The sequence below is a fragment of the Hibiscus syriacus genome, unplaced genomic scaffold, assembly GCF_006381635.1.
Source record: "Hibiscus syriacus cultivar Baekdansim isolate YM2019G1 unplaced genomic scaffold, ASM638163v2 tig00111881_pilon, whole genome shotgun sequence".
NCBI lineage: Eukaryota > Viridiplantae > Streptophyta > Magnoliopsida > Malvales > Malvaceae > Hibiscus > Hibiscus syriacus.
The window spans coordinates 496,615-508,064 of record NW_024063209.1 but is presented as its reverse complement, the minus strand read 5'-3'; the positions used below and the strand labels follow the sequence as shown (position 1 = coordinate 508,064).

The 11,450-nt window shown below is 34.6% G+C and overlaps 2 pseudogenes; one reads left to right on the top strand and one right to left on the bottom strand.

Moving 5' to 3' along the window:
• Positions 1–624: 624 nt before the first annotated feature.
• On the bottom strand, positions 625–2,654 carry LOC120172837 (annotated as a pseudogene).
• Positions 2,655–3,135: 481 nt separating this feature from the next.
• Positions 3,136–9,030, top strand: LOC120172804 (annotated as a pseudogene).
• The last annotated feature ends 2,420 nt before the right edge of the window (positions 9,031–11,450 follow it).

The window sequence follows — 11,450 nt, the reverse complement described above, 5'->3', positions numbered from 1 at the left end:
CTAAACTGACATCGATCCGAACTGAAAATGACCTGACCTGAACCAGATCTGGATCTGGTGTCAAATCAACTTGAAAATAACCCGAACTGATTTGACCTGACCTGAACTCGATTTGGATATAATATCAAATCAACTTGAATTGACTTGTACCTGATTTTACCCGACCTGCCAGGATCCGACTGAAACTTGTCCGATTACTTGATTTTACAGCCTTAACTGTATTAGTGGTACGTTGGGAGCCAGACCTTATAACCAAAGTTTCCGTCTTAATTTTGGAGACGATTAAATGTGGATTTCCCCCCCCCCCCTTCGCTCCGTGTATTTGCATTTCTGTTCTTTTTAATCAAGCAGTTAAAAAGAGATGAATGTAGTTTTAACTGCTTACTGACAACCATTTGATGGTTTGAACTAAAATTTAACGGATTTCTGCATCTGCACGTGTAATGAACTTTCCTTCAATTTCATTAGTAACAGTAGAAGAAATAGAGAAAATAGGATTAAAGAAGATAGAAAGGTTTCAGCTAAAGGTTTTAACAAATCTCATATCCCATCTCTAGGTTATCCTAGTCTATTTATACTAGTATTTCTGTAATATAAGTAAAATAAAATTCAACTAATAGTGATTCAACATCTTTCGATGGTCCCCTTCGTATGGTCTTTCACAGCATCATTCGATTTTCGATTCATAACATTACCCGCGCCTCCAAAGAGAACCTTATCCAAAAGGTTCCAGGTGATATATATGTTGAATTCCTTCATAACAGCCAAAGGAAATAGCATTGTATTGATGCCTCTCTTCAAATCATTGGAGTCGATCATCTCCCTCTTCCCCAAATCAAGAGTTGCTAATGATTCCTCCACTGACTTGAGTACTATACACTTCTTATATCCTAATTTTGTAACTGTGCTCACTCCTTTGCCCATCATTGGTACCATGCGAGACTCACCACCAAGCACAATTTCACTAGTGAGCGCAACTCCACTAAAATAGAAAACTCTAAGAAGTTGCTACAAATTGAGGCTGCTATTGAAAAATCCCCAAGAATCTTTGTTAAAGATACTCTACTGAAAGCATTTAGAAAAATAGCATTCTCTTGGATCTTCAGGCCAGCTTCCTTAATAAGGACGGAGATAATTATATCAACTCTGCTCAGTTGGGTTCCATTCACATGTCTGAAAACCGCTGAGCTAGATACACACAATGACTGAATTTCATTAAGGAGAGCTCGAGATTCATCCATGATTGCAACAACAATAAGTTCAACTAACAACTCTGAATCAGAGTTTTGATTGCTGAAAAACATCTTATTTGAGTTTAAAACAGTTTGTAGCCCCAACTGTGACATTTCAAATATTTCTGGTTTATCAACCGACCTCAAACAATTCATCATAAAGCAAAGCCAACGACCTAATGAATACTTTTCCCTTTCCAGGCATAAAGCAACATCTATGATGTGCACCAAGACACAAGATCTTGCTATATCATCGGATCTTTTAACATGTCCAGCCAAAAGAATTGGAATGTTGGTCTTCTTCACAAACCGTAACAAAGCTGATGTACATGTCCTGACCAGTGACAGACCTTCAGCAGTTTCAGTAACTTCCCTTAAGTAAGCATTTTGAATTGAATCCACAATTAGAGCTTGTGGTGAAAGGGGCTGAATTTTCACCAATCAGTCTTCAATGTTTATACCAACACAAAAGTAAAGTTCATTTGCTCCAATCTTTATACGTTCAACTCTGCTGCTAATTTGTTCTAAACTTTCCTCATCATGTTCATAAATAACAGAAGCGGGTCGATCACAGTCTCGCCCCATTAGCGCAACCGTCTGCAACAGAAGGCTACTCTTTCGAACACTAGAATCATCACCAATCAGAAGATCCACCTCAACTAACAAAAGCATATGTGTCCCCAACACTGAATCATTCACCACTATATCATTCACCAGTTGAATAATATTTCTGTCCATTAGCAATAACCTAAAGCCACAAGGGTCTTGCACATCCATAAACTCATTAAAATTTATAAGCATTGGTTTCCCATATCGATTATTGCAAACATGAACAATCCCTAAAGAATACTTATCATCGATATTTTCAGAAGCAACTTCATCCTTAAGAAAGATAACACATGAAATACCATTCAACTTGTCAATTTCACCATTATAATCTTTTGCTACAGTCAAGGGACATGTCAATTTATATAAAAGATTAATATTGTGTTCCTCATTATGCGTCTGCCAAGTGTTTGAAAAATGTTCAACGTGAAAATTACTATCAAATGCAATTTTCATACCTAATCCAGCAGTCATATGTGACAATTCTTCGCCCTTCATCTCCTCATCATAGAGAGTTGGTTCAGAGAGTTCGTAATCGTTGGTTTGATGAATTGAAGAATTAAATCCCTCGTTATCCTGAATCAGTTGCTCATGTACAAAGTCATTATCGCTTGGTGAGCTATGAAAATTGGAATCCAATATTGCGTTCGATCTTTCATTCCCTAATTCCCTTTCTTTCAACTTTGTATGTAATCCAGTATCACCAAGAGGATATGCTTTTACTAGAGACGATATCTCTGTCTTGCCAGCAATCAAGTGCTCTAGTGGGCTGAATTGAGTACTCATAGCTTCCAGCTGATAGTTCATGTCAGTCATGTGTTACCACATCAGCAATCAGCTCAGCTCACGTTCCGTACCAGTGAGGTGTGCTAAATCAATTCTCAATTAAGGCGACGTTGGATAGAAAAATATTTAATTAAATAAATTAAAATTAATAAAAAAATCCTTCAATTGATATAATATATAAATATTAAATATTAAATATATAATTATGTCAACTGTCACGTTAATATTTTTATCAAAAAAATTAATTATTAGTGACTTAATTGATAATAATTAAATAATTAGATAGTTGATTGATAAAATTAAAAGAAAAATTAATTGTTAGTGACTTAATTGATAATAATTAAATAGTTAGATAGTTGATTGATAAAATTAAAAGATCAGTGACAAAAGTAAAAGAGTTAAAATTAGATGGTCAATTATATAGTTTACCAAAGAGAGAAGACAGCTTACAAGCGAAGTAAGTTAAGCTATAAGTTCTGGGACCCTGAATCTTCCACTCGACCATCTGCCGTTAGCATCTTTTGTAGCTTACAAGCCAAGTAGCTAAAGCAACAAGTTCTTCCAAGTGATCCTCAATCTTCCACTCCACCATCTGCAGTTAGCGTCTTTTACCATCATATTATCTGTGATTATGGAACTGCAAGGTATTATGAATGAATATTGTTACAGTTTCCACTTTTAATCTCTACCTGATATTTTCTTTAGCTTTCTCAAGTTCTAAACCCCCGTCTTATTATGTTTAAAATTTTGAGTGCAGCTGATGGTAGTAAGTCTCAGTGGGTAGATACTACTGGAAATTTAAGCAAGTTCGGATGGAGAATTAAGAATTTCTCCACTATTACGGACCAAAAGTTATACTCTGAAAATTTTATTGTTGACGGAAACAAATGGTAACTTTGATCATCTTATTGTTAGTTATGTTTTAATTTGCATTTAATCTCACGTGCCTTCAATCACCTACACTTTGCATGCCAACTTATTTGGCAGGCGGATTTTTATCTACCCAAAGGGGGACAATGTGGATCATTTGTCAATTTATCTAGAGGTTGCAGATTCAGCTACTTTGCCATCGGGATGGAGTAGAAATGCCCAATTCGGATTAGCAGTTATCAACCAAATTGATCGTAAAACATCAATTACAAAAGGTAAATTTGTTGCAGTAATCACATTTCTTTAGAACATACTTATGTGGACATATATTTATTGCTTTTGGGTTCGGCTGGGCTGTCTCATTTGCTCAATGCTAGCTGCTAAGGATGACTACGTGAAGCAAGTGCTTTATAATTTGCATAGAACTGAGCCACAACGAAGAAGTTTCTGGGTTTTGTTGGAAACTTCAGATTCATATTGGTCATGGGTTTCATATAAATCTCCCATTGTTCCTCAAGACCCTAGCTTGTTTATTCGAGTGGTTGGATTATATACTCTTGCTTTAATGCTTTTGGCAGTTGCTACTCATGTGTTCAACCCAAAGGAGGATACTTGTGGCTTCCCATTATTCTTATCTCTTACTGAATTACACAACCCTCGAAGAGGCTATCTCGTCAATGATGCATGTTTAGTTGAAGCCTACGTTTCCACTGGTATGACTACAGGTTTTATTTCACATGAATTCATTGGCGAAACTGATTCGGCCATAGGCAACCAGAAAACTACTATAACCGGATCAGTAGGAATCACAGCTCCATCATCTCAGCCTTCTTGCCACATTGCGGTTAGTCATCTAAATTAGTTGTTAATGTTAATGCATTTTTGTATCTCAGTTATTGATTTCTTTTCCACCATTTCAGGCCATTGATCCCAAGAATCCTACCAAGGAAGATTTGAACACATTCTTCACTAGCCTAGAATCTGAGCTTTTGCGCTCCAAAACTGTTTTCTCTCAAGAAGAGGCAAGGATAGCACTGACTAAATTAGAAGAAGCCTTGAATATGATTCCAATTAATTTTCAAGATTCAGGGAAGTTTTCTCCACTCAAGCAGGCGTTCAAGATCCTAGCTAGTGTTGGTTGTTCCTGTACCAACCTTACAATTGAGCAAAAAAATGAGCTGTTGGCCATGGATGAAAGCTTGAAACAACTAGCTGAACGTGCAGTGAAAGCTGCAGAGGACAAGAACCGGCTTACTGCAAAGGAATCTATAAAGCTGACAGTTACTTGTAATTTGGAATGTAACATAATCAGATATAAAGAGGTTGAATCAGAGGTGAAACAGTTGGAGCAAAAACTTGCTGTCCTCCAGCAGCAAGTTGAAGAAGCACAAAAGAAAAGGGAGGATATGTTGGCCGAACAAATTGAGATATTCAAAAGTTCCAAGAAAATGAAAATGGAGTTGGAAGCATTGGCAAAGGAGTGGGCGGAATGTGAGGCCGAAGCCAAGGTTGCTGAGGATGAAGAGAAGACCGTTAAGGCTGAATGGGGAAGAATGAAACATTTAATCTCTTCCGTAAAAGAATATGTTAAGAAAGCATTGGAGGAACAGTATGGTGGCGAAGAAGAGGTAATGTTCTCTGATCGTCGTGTGTCAAACTTGATATTTCTTTTGTGGTAGCTTACTTTTAGTATATACTTTTTATCTTACCGGTCTCCTCCAACAGTTACCACTGGGTTAATCACCACACTGTTTAAATTTACTAAATATTCAAATGCATTGCTCCCGGTTTTTGTTAATTAATAATTTAAATTTGCAATGCTGTTTATGTTCTCTGCAAATGTTGCTTTGTGCTTTGAACTTCACATTTCAGATAAGAATTAAGAAAGAGCAAGAAGAGGAGGAGCAAAAGAGAGAGGGAAAAAAAGAGGCACATCTATATATGGTTATAAAGGTGCAACATTTATTATGCTGCTCTCTTTCTCTCTCTCTATAGATTATATATTTCTTATCTTATTTTGTATGCCATCAGGTTGCACGTAATGAAGACTAGTTAAGCTGATTGGAAGGGATATACTTTGATCTGGTGGATCATGAAAAAGTTCGTAGCTTTCGAATTCAGAAACAGATGCTTTTTAATGTTTTCAAGGTACTTTGAATATCTGGCTAGTTCTTCTGACTTGTTTTCGTTAATTATCTGGTACCCAAAAAATGAAAAAAAGTGGAAAGTAATTCTGTAATACCGTGACCTTTTTTCCTCGAGGTTTAATTGGATTTTTCTTCCTGCTTGTAATTTCTTAGGGCGATTTCAGGGTCATTCTGATGTATGCATGGAACTGTTCCGATCTTCTAGTATTTTTGAGGATGCAATTTTGCACTTGGGGAACAAACTGATTGTATTAGATCTTTTTTCATGTCAAATATTTTAAGAACTGACAAAATTTGCTGGTAACTGAGTGGACTGAAAAAAGGATCTTGAGAGGTAAAAGTGCCACATTGGATATTTTTTGAGTTAACGTTACAAAATGAAAGATAGGTAATCAGACTAATTTAAGTAATAATTTGCAATAACATTAATTTTCTTTGAAAAACTAAAGATTTAAATGGTTTAATGACCTGAATTATGTTTCTCATTTTCTCTCCTGAGAATCTTGGGGCTTGATTAAAATTGAGGTATGTTGATTTCTGTTTTCCTCGACTCTTGACATTGAGAGCTCTAGCACTCGAAAGTTTAAAATAGTGGAAGACTTAATATGATTGAAAAGCATGGAAGAATCGTTTTGGTTTTCATTATTGCTTATTCCTGTGGATTTTTGCATGAATGATTTCTAAGAGTCTGCTGGAGTGAAGTATGTTGACCAGTGAAGTTTAATAGGGAAATTGGTGAAGAAGATGGTTGCGTAAATTAGAGGATTCCACTTTATAAGTTTCCTGATGTTGATGTTGTGGTCTGAAGTTTTTGAGTGTCGAACAAAAGATTCAGGACTGATTACTTTAGAATGTGGGTGAGAATCATGACCATGATGCATATGGTGGAAGGCACTTAAGTGATCATAGCATCACAGATTAAGATGTGAATGTGGATGCATTTTCTTCAAATCTTCTCTCTTTGAAATGACACTGTTCCCGTTACTCAAGTATCCTGTATATGTTGTTTAACTTTCCTTGCTATGTACCTGATGTGGCCTTTCTAAACAAGATCATATAAAACAGAAACAGAAGATCGGAAGAGAAACAAGCAGATGATGATAGAAGATTAGGAGAACAGAGAAAAAAAAAGTGAGAGTCAATTGTAACTGCTTCCTGAATATCATAACCGTTCTTCTTTCCCTTCCAATATTTAGATCCGCTTGCATATATACTAATAATTAACTAATTAGCCTATCAAGAGTCTTTGCAAGTTCAATGCCCAAGACTGAGTGGCCTAATCTTAAAGGCTTGTTTTCTGAAAGCTTGTATCAGTGCCATTCATGTATGGTTTTATTCTAATGAAATATCAATTTTGAGTAACATTTGGTGGCCTCTGTATAACTTAGACCTTATGTATTAGGGGTATGTTGGGAGCCAGACCCTATAACCAAAGTTTCTGACTTAATTTTGGAGATGACTAATTGTGGATTAGGCAGAGTGAAGGGGAAAAATCCACAATTTGATAGTAGTTTTAACTACTTTTGGAGATAAATGTAGTTTTAACTACTTACTGATAACCATTTGATAGTTTGAACTAAAATTTAATGGATTTCTGCATGTGAATGGTCCTTGGAGGGTGCGCTTTTCGGTTAGATATGTTCTTATTTGCTCCTTCATTTTATTTTGTTTTTGTGATGACTTTTATTTTGTCTTGAATCCAGCATAAATTTCTTTATTCTGCAAGTTTGGAAGTGAATGTCAGGCAAAAGTTTGAAGTCTCTAGACTCTTAATGGCCTTCTGTTTATTATCAGGAAGAAGTTGCTAAAGAGTTTGGCATTCCTGTGCAATTTCAACGTTTTTGGTTGTGGGCCATGCGGCAGAACCATACTTACCGTCCAAATCGACCGTTAACTCATCTGGAGGAAGCACAACCAGTAAGTAGACTTTGGTTCCTCTGCGTTCAATTTTTTTAACCTGAAGCATGTTTTATGATCTATGGTTTAAACTCGTATCAGCATCTGACCCTTGTACCCGAGTCGGCATCAGTTTAACACTCTAGTCACTGAGCGAGTTCTGTAAATGTATTGAACAATGTGTAGTATGGTTAATTGTATGATGCCATTGATATGCTTCTTCTAGTCATAAATATGGATTATGTAGATAGTAACATTTGTAATGAACTTTTTCCATATTTCTGGCAGGTGTAGACCTAGGGTCCACCCACATTATCTGCTTTGCTTATTGTTGTTTGTCTTGTTCTTGTATGTTATCCTAAAACAATTTTCTGTTTATGATCTTTGTAATAACTTCAATTAGGTAGGACAACTGAGAGAGATTTCAAACAAGGCGAATAATGGAGAGCTGAAGTTGTTCCTGGAAGTGGAGCTCGGGCGGGTACTTACATGATAAATTTCTTTTAGATTTTGGCTTTCTTGAAGCTCTTTGTATTTGTGGTGGTGCTTTATTTCTGATCTTTACCGTCATTCAGCATTTTCAGCCCGTGTCTCCACCTGAGAAGACTGAAGAAGATATTCTTCTCTTCTTTAAACTTTATGACCCATCCAAAAAGGAGCTTCGGTAATTCCCGCATCCTGCTTTAGAGTGGAAGTATTTGTGATTACTGATGCTTTTATTTCTATGATCCCAGATATATTGGGAGGATGTTTGTGAAGGCTACTGGGAGGCCAATGGAGATACTGACAAGGATCAACAAAATGGCAGGCTTTGATCCTGATGAAGAGATTGAACTTTATGAGGTTGGTTTGGTTATTATGTTTTCAATGCTTCTTGTTTTCAAAGAATGTTTCACAGCTCACTTGTCTCTTCCATGCACAGGAGTAAAATTTGAACCCGTTCTCACGTGTCAACGCATCGACAAGCGGCTCACGTTCCGTACCAGTGAGGTGTGCTAAATCAATTCTCAAGTGTAAAATCACTAATCTACTTTTAGTCAATTATGTGTATCTCTTCATGCTTGAACAATTATCTGTTTCTCCTAATTTATTACTCCCATTTTATTATTATTTTGTCATGCGAGTGTATGCAGCTTCAAGATGGGGATATTATCTGCCTTCAAAAATTTTCTGAAGTTGTATTAGGACAATGCCGTTGTCCTGATGTTCCTTCGTTTCTGGAGTATGTGCGTAACCGTTGGGTATGGGAATAATCTTCACGGGAGCAGTATTATTGGTTTGAGAAGTTGATGATATCTTATGAAGATGGGACAAGTGATGAGGTTCCAATTTTTCTTTTCCTGGCTGCAGCAATTTTCTTGATGTTCCTTATGTACTGAGATTTTCTTGGTGGTGTTGATGGCTGATTTTATTCTCTCTTTTAAAGTGTTTAGCTGTAATTTTTGTGCTTTCCTAGGGACAAACTCATGATGTGGTTTTATCTTTTTGTGATGATGACAGTTTTTTTAGGGTATATTATTAGTTTGATACTTAAATTATCAGTTTTTATCCGTTTAAGTATCTAAACTTTTAATTTTTTTAAAATCATTTATTATGTTTAATTTTTGTTTTATTTTAATATCTCGTCATTAAAATCTAATACGTTTAGTACTTAAATTATCAGTTTTGGTTCAATTTAGTACCTAAACTTTCATTTTTTTTTCAAAATTTAACTTTAAGTTTTTAACTGATGTACTAAAATAAAATAAAAACTAAACATTATGTATAATTTTGAAAAAAATTTAAAAATTTAGGTATTAAAACTAATTAAAAATGATAGTTTAAGTATTAAATGTGTAGTTTACCTTTTTTTTAATTAATGTGACTTACATTTAATATAATGATGATTTGTATCTCTCGTGAATGACTTTGTTTGATGTTAAAGGATAGGGTAAACTATCTATTTAGTCGTGCACATATTATTTGGTTCAATTTTAAGATGGATGCAAGGTCATAATCTTCAACTAACTGAGAACAAATGAATGAACATATGGATCCAAGATCCATTAATCCAGACTTATACTTCTTCAATAACTCAAATGTATCTGAGATCATACATAGGGCATCATGTTCTTCTTAGGTATCGACGTTGGACTTATGATCATGATGAGTCACTATTGTAGACTGGTCTTTGGATCAATCAAAATTTTGGCTTCAAGTCCTGAGAGATGAAGATAAGATATAAACCTTTTGAGATGAAAGTGAAGTCTTTTCGGAGTTCTTTGAATAATCCAAAATGTATTTTTATCACTGTTGAAATAGCGAGTTTTAGCCATCTTTCTATCTTCTCATGATGATATTTTTGAGAATCCTCACATAGTGGACGTTCTAACTCTCTTCCAGAGTCTTTTGGTACTTTTAACAAATTGAGTAGGGGCTACAAAACGAGGTTCAACCAAAGAGTTATTGTGACGGTCTTAGCTTGTTATAATTGCTTATGAATACATGGTTGGGTTGTTTTAGGATAATCATCATTTGAGTTAATAAAAATATACGTCCAATACTGGAACATTACAAGGGTCAGGGGATCCAAAGGTTTCTCTCCTCTTTATTATTTGAGCAGTCGTTGAATGATTCGATGTCCATAAGCTCAATTGAAAAATCAAACATATTTTTTTTTGGGTAGCAAGGAAAAACCACTGGAATATCAGTGGGGTGCCTTTGTCTCACATTAACACGATCAGCCTGCAAATTACTTTGAGTAACCTCAGGAGGATGCTGGTAAATTTAAGCCCCATGCATGGTTGGACGTAGATCCAGCCTAGCCAAGCTATTTTCCGACCGTGGAATACGTTTGAACTTGAGCTGCCATGGGAGGTTAAAGAAAGTCCTCATCATCAAACATTTTTCAAAGTTATACAGAAACGATTCGATTGTGTTAATTATAAGTCGATCAACAAATAATAGAAATTAAACTCTTAAGCGACATTATTGAATCGAATTATTTTGATTGAATTACAAAAGGATAAAATTAAAATGAATTTGGTAGAATCTAAATTCAGATATTATTTTAGGGTATATAAATATATTTATAATTTTATATTATTAAATTAAGTTAATTATACATTATTTTTAAATATATTGATAAAATATTTGAAACAAAAAGTTGAAAGAAATTATTTATCGTCTCCGAGAACAAAGGTTAAATGAACTCCAAAGGATTCGTTGGTGGGGTTGTATTTGGAAACCCATCTCTCAATCCCAAGAATCAGTAGGTGAGATCAATGCATGCCTCCTCGATTCTCCCTGGTAGTTAAGTTTAAGGGGTAAACTATACCTTGACCACCTAGCTATTTAACATTTTACTTTTACATCTGATCTTTCAATTTTACCAATCAAACCACTTAACTATTTAGTTGTTGTCAATTGAGCCACTAACAGTTAACAGTTGACGGAAATGCCGACATGGTGGTTAAATAAATTGGTATAATTTTACATTTAGTCTTTAATATTTATATATTCTCTCAATTTGATCCTAACTTAGATTTAATTTAATAAATCAATCATTCAATCAGGATCTTACATGTTTCAGCACAGGATCATGACACTTGTCGTGACACAAATAGTTATTTGTCCTTTAAAAGTTTGTTAATGGTAAAAGAAAAAAAGGAAAAGAAATTAGAATTAGAACCCACAAATTATAAATAATGATAAAATACAATATTTTATTTATATGTAAATACATTATATATATATATATATAAATTGTAATTAAGGGGAGATTTACAATAAAAATAAATTTAAGATTTTTATATTTTAAGGCTAAATTTAATATTTTAAATTTTAAATTTAATTTAATATTTCTAGTTATATTAAATTTAATACTTAATTTTAAAATAAAAAAATGAAATTATAAAAATAAGTATAAAAATAT